A 10,638-nucleotide genomic window follows, 5' to 3' on the forward strand; every position below is an offset into this window, starting at 1 on the left:
ATTTATAAAAAACTCAAAATCCAATGTTTAAACTTTTTTAAGCTACTCACTAAACAGAAGAAGAAAAAAACATGAACCAATGTACTGTAGGTTTCGTTTGCCTGTATCCAGTGGTTTTATTGGCCAAGTATGAAAATCTGAAACTGTTAGAAGTGTGGAAAATAAATGCTGCATTACCTTTCAGTCTTTTGTTCTTTCAAACCAATATGAAATGAAAGCCCTGGAGCAATATGCAATGCAGTAATTAATATAAATCTGACTAATTTCCGTAAGTGTTAAAAAAATGAAAAGCTCATGGATACTTGGTATATAATATAGTGACATCTTTCCTGGAGAAATTTTCTAAGATACCCTGTATTGGCTGAGGATGCATATAGTTGTACTAACAAAATCTTAACAAGGAAATAATAAGATGCATGCTGATTCAATTGAAACTTTGTCCTGTGGGAAGGAAGAAAACTAAAATTTTGTCCATTTGATATATATATTGTCTATTATACTCGCACATGTATGAGCTTTCATACATTTTTCCACAAGTTTACTAATGAACACAGTACCTACTGAGTATCTAATTAAAAACGTACATAACCAGCCATATAGCTATGAAACTTCTGGATGGGAGACCATTTAATTAAGGAGGTTTGATAGCTCCAAGTTCAAATCGAAATTTCACTAGTACTTGCTTTTTATTTTTCTCACTGCAAAAGTGAACATTGTAGAAAACATAATGACCCGATATCTGGTCATTCCAACCAACATCATCAAAAGTGTGCTTTCATCAGTACTCAATATCGCAATTAGAAGTGGCAATAACGTAATATGCCAGTTTTTGTGTACTTTGGGTAATGGTAAATCAAGTATACTCATAATGCAAAAATCATGTTTTAGAAAGTGGTGGTAGTGGTGGTGTTATGAACTCAGGAAAAGGGAACAAAAACTGCACTTTCACAGTGTATCTAGGCAAAATGAGAGGTGATATGGCAACAATTTTGCCTGAATTGCATATAACATGGACCCTGCTATTATGAAAGTCACATTATCAGCTGCATTTTTTTATATGAGACAAAGAATATGTATTGTAATGGGAAGAGACACTAAGCCTTATTAACCATCACTGTTGGGAATCAAACCCAGTTTATCTCAGTCAGTCAGATGTTCCACTTGACTAAAATGTCTGGACCAGATATTCCTTGCCATTATTTTTACCTCTGTCTTCAGATTTCATCCAGATTTACTTCTATTAGCACCAACAAAACCTCCTTTACCACATCACTGTCTCCGGAGAGAAGGACAAGCTTCCAAATTTAATGGAAGGAAACCTGGTTCATTTGCCTCTTAGAAGTGCACATACCAACCAGACTAAAACATGTAAACCAGAAAAACTGGTTACCAAATGACCTTGTATATTTAAACTGCTAGAGTATTATTTTGGTCTGGAACCCCTGATATCCGACAAAACAAGAGGCCCAAATATGCCTAAGATTGACCACCAAATTGAAATCTGCCATACTGCAAAGAGCATGAGCAGTTGGCCAAGAAATCTGGGTGTCCAGGAGTTTGCTGTTGATTGAATATGTTATGAAAACAATTATTTCAAGGTTTCTCTATTTCAACACCAGCAACCTATATGTCACTGCTGGGACTGCAAACACATAAATTTTCACCCGATTCATCGCAAGGTTTGTTGGTTTTTTCCCACTGACATACATTTAGTACCAGGGAATATGCGAGTATATAAATCATTATTACAGATGCTCTAGTTCGCACAAATATTTGCTGACAGTTTTAGTAAGAGCAAAGTTACGAAAATGTCAAAAATAACGCTTTAAATACCAATTCTCTGTTGCATGTTCAATACTTTGGCAGTCTAAATGAATAACAATATATATATGTGATATCCTATTTTTGTGCCATACACTGCTGGCGTTGAATTTGTGTGTGTGTGCGTGTGATTTGGATTTTATTTGTAGCTTTAAAAAAAATTCAGTCATATCGCTATGATGTCTACAGTGTGGCAGTTTATAGTGATGTCTTCCACTGAGGCACCATGCCGCAGACATGTAGCATTATGTCCCACCCAGTCACATTATCCTGACACCAGGTCGACCAGTCCTAACACTATCCTCTTAATGCTGAGCACCAAGCAAGGCAGCTGTAAGTCCGATTTTTATAAGTCTTTGGTATGACTTGGCCAGGGATTTAACCTACGACCTCCTGCATCTGAGGCAGACGCTCTCACCACTAGGTCACAGGAGCAGTCTAGCCCTGAATTTGTTTTTGTTGTTGTTGTTATTGTAGGGTTTAACGCCATTTTTCAGCACACAATAGGCTATACATGGCAGCAATTATTAACGGTAGAGGTAGAACCCGGGAAAACCCTGGAAAGAACCACCAACCCACAAGAAGCTACTGGCAAGCTTTCTCACATACCCACATTGGCTGAATCCAAGACTCAAACCCACACAGACAGAGGTGAGATGGCAGTGAACTGTAATGGAGAGCGCTTTACACCACTCTGCCACTCAGGGCCCCACCCTGAATTTGTGTCTTCATGCAAATTTGACAGCACATCAGCATCATTTGTCCAATACAGCAAGGCTTTTATGCTACAGATCCTATACCAGAATTAGTCAAATTCTGTTCAGCTGTATTTTGAGCATGGCAACCATATTTTATGGTGGATCAGCATCATTTATATAAATCTGAAAGCCATTCATGTCAAGGCACCTTTTGTAAAATGTTGTCAAAATCTTTCAGAGGGAAAAAAGCTTGTGTATTTTTTTTCTTTTTTTAGTTTATAGATAAGGTCTTTGATGGCATATTGACATCATCTGTACATATTTAGAAAATATTCAAGATGCTTTCTGTAAAATTTGGTCAAATTCTGTTTTTCAGTTTTCAAAGATTTTTCCATTTTCTGTAACATCAGCCATAATTTATGGTGGATCTGCATCATTTAAATAATCTGAAAGCACTAAATGTAAAGATGTTTTATGTAACATTTTACTGAGCGGATTTTGAGAAGAAATCATTTAGAAGTTATCTGTAGTAATGCAGGCAGTATTTGATGGCAGATCGGCATTATTTGTATAAACTTGAATGGTTTTCAAGTTAAGATGCTGTAAAAAAAAATTCACACTTCATTCCATAAAATGATGGCAGAGTGTACTTGTACCTCAACATCTGGTAACCTAAAATTTGCATAGTAATCTAATTTTGAAGTTGATATCATTTGTGAAAATACAGTTCAACAACAAATTTGCTGCAATTAAGACAGGATAAATTAATTATTTTCAGTTTAAGGTGTATTTCTTTCCTTTTATACTATCTGCCTCAAAGATTTAGTAAGTAGGTGTTTAAAGAACCAGTTTTATTTATACAATCTAAATTCTGAACAGTCTACACTTGCTTCTGTCCATTTATCTCATCCTGAACATATTCTGATTGAAGATAGAAGTGCTTCACACAAAATACCAATCCAGCAAGGTTCCTGGAAGTCATTTAAAGATTTTTGTTTTCAGTAATGGCAGATCAGCATAATTTGTAAAACTTTGAAAGCCCTTCATGCAAGAATGGTTTCTGTCAAATTTGGTAAAAAAACACAGAGTAGCTTTTAAAAGAAGTAATTTAAAATTCTGTTGTACCTTTTTTTACTAACTGGATATATTTTATGGCCAAAATTTAAAGACTTCATGCTACTGTATGAATGCTTTCTGTCAAAGTTGGTCAAATTCTGCTGAGCAGTTTATGAGATGAAACTTTGTTTTTAGAAGTAGCGACAACTTTTAATGGCACATCTGAATCATTTGTATAAATCAGAAAGGCCTTCATGTGAGGTTGTACTCTGCCAAATTTGATTGAAATTTATTCCGTAGTTTTTTAGAACCTTATAAGAACTGTAAATGGACAAACAATGCATTCAAAGCCATACCACAAGCTCACCTGATCTTATAGCTGAGAGATAAAATCAGCATGTTCTCCATTTTATGACATGTACTACCATAATCTAAACAAGAGTCCCTCAAAGAAATTGACATTCTAGTGGGTGAAAATAAGTTTGTGGAATTCAATAACTATTATTTCTCTTTAACTGTTTGAGTGTTGAAAGTATCTTTGATATTTTGCAGCAACGAGACTTTCAAATGAAGCTGCTGTGGTGGCCATATAGATGTCGATGAACAAAATTTTCAATAAGGACCAAACAGACATCTTTAGAAATCTTTATGTGAAATCCCATGTCAGTGTGACCATCCATTCGTGGTGTTTGTGGGGGTGGGAGATAGTGAAAACATTTTCAGGACTGGTCTGTAACCAATGGAACTCAAAACTGGGACACTAAACAGGGATCAGACTCTGCTATATACCTGAACCAAATAACAATGATTCTCTGGCATTTATTTACTGATGAGATTTTACACAACCTGTTTGTCAGAGATGGTCAAATTCTTAATTATCTGAACTGGGCCAGTATGAAGACAAAAGTGTGCTCCATTTTTTTTAAATTACACACAAGTTAAACTTTACATTTAATAAAGGTACACATTTAAAGACACTTAAGTACAAAAGAGAGAAGAAATGTTTTTTTATTTAATACTGGGATCAGATTGGCTGTTTCACTTTCATTAATATTGACCAGAGATCTGAAATACTCACTCACTTGCAACACAAACAACCAGTAAAGGCTAATACACTACAATACATATGATCAGACACATTGAATCAAATGTAAATAACAGATTTTTCTTTTGTTCCAGATTGTAAATCAGTACCCTATATTTAATGCACAACACAAACATTCGTAACTTTATGAAGTGCTTACATTGTTCAAAACTACTGCAACCATATCATGTAAACTAGATGCCATTTTCTCTTCAACTGAACTCTTACAGGACATGGGCAGAATTTTGATGAATTTCATTACTCCTAACCAGCTGTTTATGTAACAAGTGAACAAAACAAATAGCCAGGTACAAGTTTATGATAACTATCTGATAGAGCGATTGATTTTTGTTGCTGTTGTTGTTGTTGTTGTGGGGTTTAACACCATTATTCAGCACATGATAGGCTATACATGGCGGCCAGTAATAATGGTGGAGGAAGAACCCGGGAAAATCCCGGAAAGAACCACTGACCCACGAGAAGCTACTGGCAAGCTTTCTCACATACCCACATTGGCCGAATCCTAAACTCGAACCCATGCAGACAGAGGTGGGATGGCAGTGATATGTAACGGAGGGCACTTTAGACTACTTGGGGTCCTGATAGAGTTATTGACAGATGAAGTTTGTAACCCAAATTATCACCTACTAGGGTCAATTTTATAAAGTCAAGCTTATGTCTACCATAACCCCTAAATGACCAGCTAACAGGTATTGTGTTTATCACTGCTATTTAAACTATTGGTAATCTCCTCCACCTGAAGCACTCAAAGCACTAACATGTGACAATGCATTTTTTAAGGTGTAACAAAACAATATTAAATAGTATAAGAGAATAAAAGCTCTTTATAAATTCCAACTTTAGCAAAAGTTTAATGACAAAGTTAAAATGAAATAAATTTTTCTAGAGGCTCTTATATAAAGGAATTGCCTGTCAAAACATTCATGATTCTTTGGAAATTCCACCAGATAGTTTTCCTATATTTTTTTCCAATACTTCCTATGTTTCTAATGATCTGTTGTTAACTAGGGATTTTTGCTCATTTATCCTTACATGCCTCGGCACAATTTCTTGGAAAAACAAGTTTCTTTTTCTATTGCAACTCTTGCTTTTTCCCACTGACGCTCGTTTTAAAAACACCGATTCAAATATCGCTGAAAAAAGGTATAGATTATTTTCTTTCAAAATCTTTATAGGGCAGTTTTGTTTCCATTCTCCTAAAATTTTACATCCGAGGTTTGAATATACTTTCCCAACAATCACGAGCACTAGTCAATACACTATATGATTGCACGAACTTTTGTACTCCGGATCATGTTTTACTAAACTAAATCGATTTTATTTAGATAGAAAAATTATCTCCATTCATTTAACTGCTTGAATTGTGTGATGGAGAAAAGTCGCATTTGAAGGACTTTATGCCAACACTGCCGCAACCTTATATTTTTTTACAAGCCAATTGCCCCTTCTTGGGGCCCCAAGTCCTGTGAGAGTGCGTATGTTACGTAAAACCTAAACTGGGAGATGAATAGTGCGTGTAAAACAGAGATCTGCACTTTCCTGATTCAAATGCAGCTATTACAATTATCATTTTAAAACTACGTGCGGTGATAATAACCTTCAAATTAGCTGCATTACAGGTGCGACATATTAATGTGCTCCTTATAGGTTTTGCAATACCTTGTTGGAAAATAGCGAAAGGGTTCCAAATGATTCAGCGTGGTTCAAATAAAACTAGGCCACTTGATAAAACTGGAAAAATCCGGAATGGTAGCTGTTTTACCGAGCCGGAACTCGTGTAAACATATGGAACAACACGAAATATATGTAAAATTGACGGCACATTATACTATATTGTTAAGTTCAAAATCAGTAACAACGAGGACGACAACAACAACAATCATCATCATCATCATCGCCGCCACCGTCGTTGTCGTTATCATTGTAGAACTTGATTTGTCTATGCGCTGTTAATAGTCATGCTTAATTTGGGTTTTTTAGACCATGTATCTCCCAAGTTTGTGGGTCAATAGTATAACCCAAATGATGTATGCAAACTCCTGTGTAGAAATGTTTGTCACATCTTCCAAGGAATTTGGGCAACAACAACAACAACAACATAATAATAATAATAATAATAAATGTTATTGTTTTCATTATTATTATTATTATTATTAAAATGCGGTTTCATCCTACTGACTAAATATAAATATTTTCAGTCATTATAGAATGTGTAATTTTTTTATGCCACCCCAGATGATCATTACTGTGGATTATCAATCATTTGTGGTGTTTAGAGTTTAACAACATTTTGCAGATCTACTGTTGTTTCTATTTTTTTATGTTTTTTTACAACAAAAAAAATATTTATATTGTCAATTTTGTGACATTTTAATTTCAAGACAAGCAAAATTTTCAAAATATTTGTTAATGTTCTATTTTCTATATTTGCCTAAGTCATTGTTTTGGCCAGTTCAATCAGATAAAATGTCATAAATAAATTGTGATATCTCTTGCACTTTGGGCTAACAGCCACATTTAAATGACAAAAATAAAACAGTCTGTCACTTACTAATGCCGACTCACTTTCAGTTGATTTTGGTGTATTTTGTTGAAAATTGTACGACACGTGTTCCATCCATGCTTTAGTTACCATTTCTTTTTTTACACATTGTTTTACCCATATTGTAATCAAAGTCTTGTATATATTGTATACATCTTAATGACAAGTAGAAATGCATCATATAGGACACTTAATGCACTTGTGAATAAAATTAGGAAATGTCAGTTTGCTCCACCATAAGTAAACTCTGTGTGTGTGTGTATCTTAACCAGCCAAGGTTCCAATATGCTAACAGGTATCTACACCTTGGTGGATCAAGCAGATATTTCTGTGCTTTAGGTCTGTGAATTTCATTGGATGCAGCAGCAAGCCACCTCATCCAATCAAAATTTAGTTGTTTAAATCTGAACACACTTCCTACTAGATCGAGACAAAGGGAGCACACAACTGGAATGGATTCATAAATAAGCAATTTTCCACAGCCTGGCCATGTTTATACAAATACCTTTCAATCAAATACTCCTGTAATGGCTTCTCTCTGGTACATGGTCATACTTTCGATGTTAAACTTACAGAGAATGCTTTTCAAGTTAATTATCTCTACCATTTTTTGGCGGATATACAATGCACTGCTGTTAGATGCTATTGGTTAGCTGGCATTGCATACTAAGGGTGACGACTAATGAAATCCAATAGATGTCACTATGGCAAAGCACTAAAATATCTGCTCAATGAGCCAAGGTTTAGATAGGGTTAACATATTGCAACCTTGGCTTGCAAAGATGATGCATGTACAAACACTTTTAAGACATCTATTTAGATGGTTAATTGTATGTTTTTTTAAATATCAGATGTATAAATCTAGTTTGACAGCTGAACCTACCATTATTAAAGCATATTTTAAAAGTTTAGCTCCAGACAAATAATACAGAAAAAAAATCTTCAGATTTTTCATCCCTGTTGACAACGTTTACATACATCATTATTACTGAGATAATGAAAAATCATAAATCACTTGACCAGTTTAAACAGGTTTAATCCAGCTTAAGCCTAACATTAATTTTTATATCTGAGATATCATATTCCTCCAATAAGATACCATGCCTGGACCACCCAATTTACAAGATAAATGAAACAAATACAACAAGGTTCTGGAACATAGTGCAAACTGTTTTTGTTTTAGACACTGGCAATGAGAATTACAAAAATACCCCTAGTCCCCAAAGAATCACAAAAATATCCCTAGTCCCCAAAGAACCACAAAAATACCCCACAGTCCTTGCATCATAGGGTACATCAGTGCACAGTGGTTAATGGTATTTATGACACTGATATGCAGAACACTAATCTGAATTGTTTATCACTAAGGCACACCACACTTTTTATAGAGGTGAAAGAAATATTTCAGAAGCATTAGTAACAATATGAAGCAATCATGTTAATTTGTTAAAGGTTATAGTAGCAGTGCTACAAAATAACATACAAGAGGATAAAAATACCAATTTATTTTCTTTCAAACATAAAAAGATATCCGGCTATGTTTTAGAAAAGATGCTAATTTACACATTATGTCTAATGATATGACATCAAGAAAAGCACAATTACATTCTGATATCAAGAGAGTCACAACAGTACTGTATGAGGAAGGAAGGAATTATGTATTTGATGTGAGTAAATACATAGATTTATAGTGGACTAAATTCGCCATACAACTTGCAGCTCTCATATTTTACAAGACCAATCTACAGCAATGAACAAAAACAATAGAAGTACGATTGACAACAAAAGATAGTGATGTGCTATATGAAGTAACTGTCTTTGAATCAAGCATGGGAATTGGCACACATAGCCTCAACTCATTCATATGTTTAATAATATTGGAGAAACATTAAAAAAATTAAAGTAAAATCACATATTGTAAATGGCTGTCATGCTGGCTTGTTGATAACATCCGAACACAATTTATGTGGCATATTCTCTTATATCGATTTACACCATTTTAAATCAATGCCCAAGAGCATAATTTAGGATGTCATCACTATGATCTTGAAAGTCCAGTTACATGCACACACACATACAAACACACACACACACACATAATATATATATATATATATATATATATATATATATATATATATATATATAATATATATATATATATATATATATATATATATATATATATATATATATATATATATTTAATTCTTTGAACAAGTTAAGCAAAACAAAAAAGGAAATGGGAAATAAAATACACTAAAACAGAAGAATGGTACCAAACAGTCTATCTACACATTACACAGGCAAGCAAAAATAAGATTTCCATGCAAATGAGATAATGTCAGTTATGTTGAATGCCATTAGATAGCAGATGATGTCATGCTAGCTAACGAGAATTACAACAATGGATATAAATACAATTTGAGAATGATAGCTGTGTTTTAAAATGCTGTTGGGCTCAGAATGCGAAAAGAACAGAAAGGAAGATGATATACACGATGCTCATAACAACGTACTGAAAGAGTGAAAACCTGAAAAAGATACTGTTTAATGAGGGAAAGAGATTTTAAACAGGAAAGTTAAGGATTTGTTGGTCCACTTACTGAGATAAAAGACATCTGTTGTAAAAAGGTTTGACAGACTCCTAAAGAGAAGAATGTGGACCACTTTCACTCAAAATAAAACCAGAAAATGGGTTGACATTTTACCAAAGCTAATGTAGGGATACAAAAACACTTATCACAGATAAATATTCCTTTTGAAGCAAACATGAAATTAAAGAGATCAAAAGTATGAAACAATCTATGATGCTACCTGACAACAAATGAAAGAGTCACAATCTCAAAATGCAAAATAATTTTAGAAGTAATACCTTTCTAACTTTCTCCAGTAATTATTTAATCTCAGGTAAGTAATTTTACCTATTTCAGTTATTTTAAGAAATGAAACACTTGAAGGGAGAATATAGAGGGGCATGTTTACAAACAAAAGTTATCTCAATAAGTTAAACAATATGATATCTGCATAGTTTAAAAGATTTTGAAGGCCAAAAGTTTGTGGATTTTGGGTTTAACACCATTTTCAGCACATGACAGGCTAAATATGTTAGTATGTTTGGTAAAGGAAGATCCACGTGGGAAAATAGTGGCTAGTTTTCTCATATGCCCATATTGGCCGAGCCAAGACTTGAAACCAGACCGACAGAGGTGATATGTCAGTGATTTGTAAAGGCGAATGCTTTTGACCACTCTGCCATCTGGGGCCCCGAAGACCAAAAGAACAAACTTTAGCAAGTATGTACAGTACTCACAAAATGGAATGGAATTAAATACCAGATAGGAACCAGATGAAACTTTATACTAATAATATAAATCATCTACAGGAAAGTTCATATCTCCATCGGTGAAGATGAA

At 34.2% G+C, this 10,638-nt stretch overlaps 1 protein-coding gene across 3 annotated transcripts in view; it reads right to left on the reverse strand.

Annotated features, from left to right (window-relative positions):
• The window catches only part of LOC149808328 (uncharacterized), a 56,922-nt gene extending 50,098 nt beyond the window's left edge, over nucleotides 1-6,824 (reverse strand). The window contains exon 1 of one of the 3 annotated variants that reach the window (XM_089975877.1): nucleotides 6,340-6,824. The gene's annotated coding sequence lies outside the window, so the exon portion shown is untranslated. Of the gene's footprint in view, nucleotides 1-6,277 lie in introns of all 3 variants that reach the window. The other 2 variants (XM_089975879.1, XM_089975876.1) reach the window with 2 other exon arrangements.
• Nucleotides 6,825-10,638: the final 3,814 nt, after the last annotated feature.

Source organism: Sinohyriopsis cumingii, chromosome 1 (assembly GCF_028554795.1).
Source record: "Sinohyriopsis cumingii isolate HCF-2022 chromosome 1, ASM2855479v2, whole genome shotgun sequence".
Taxonomy (NCBI): domain Eukaryota; kingdom Metazoa; phylum Mollusca; class Bivalvia; order Unionida; family Unionidae; genus Sinohyriopsis; species Sinohyriopsis cumingii.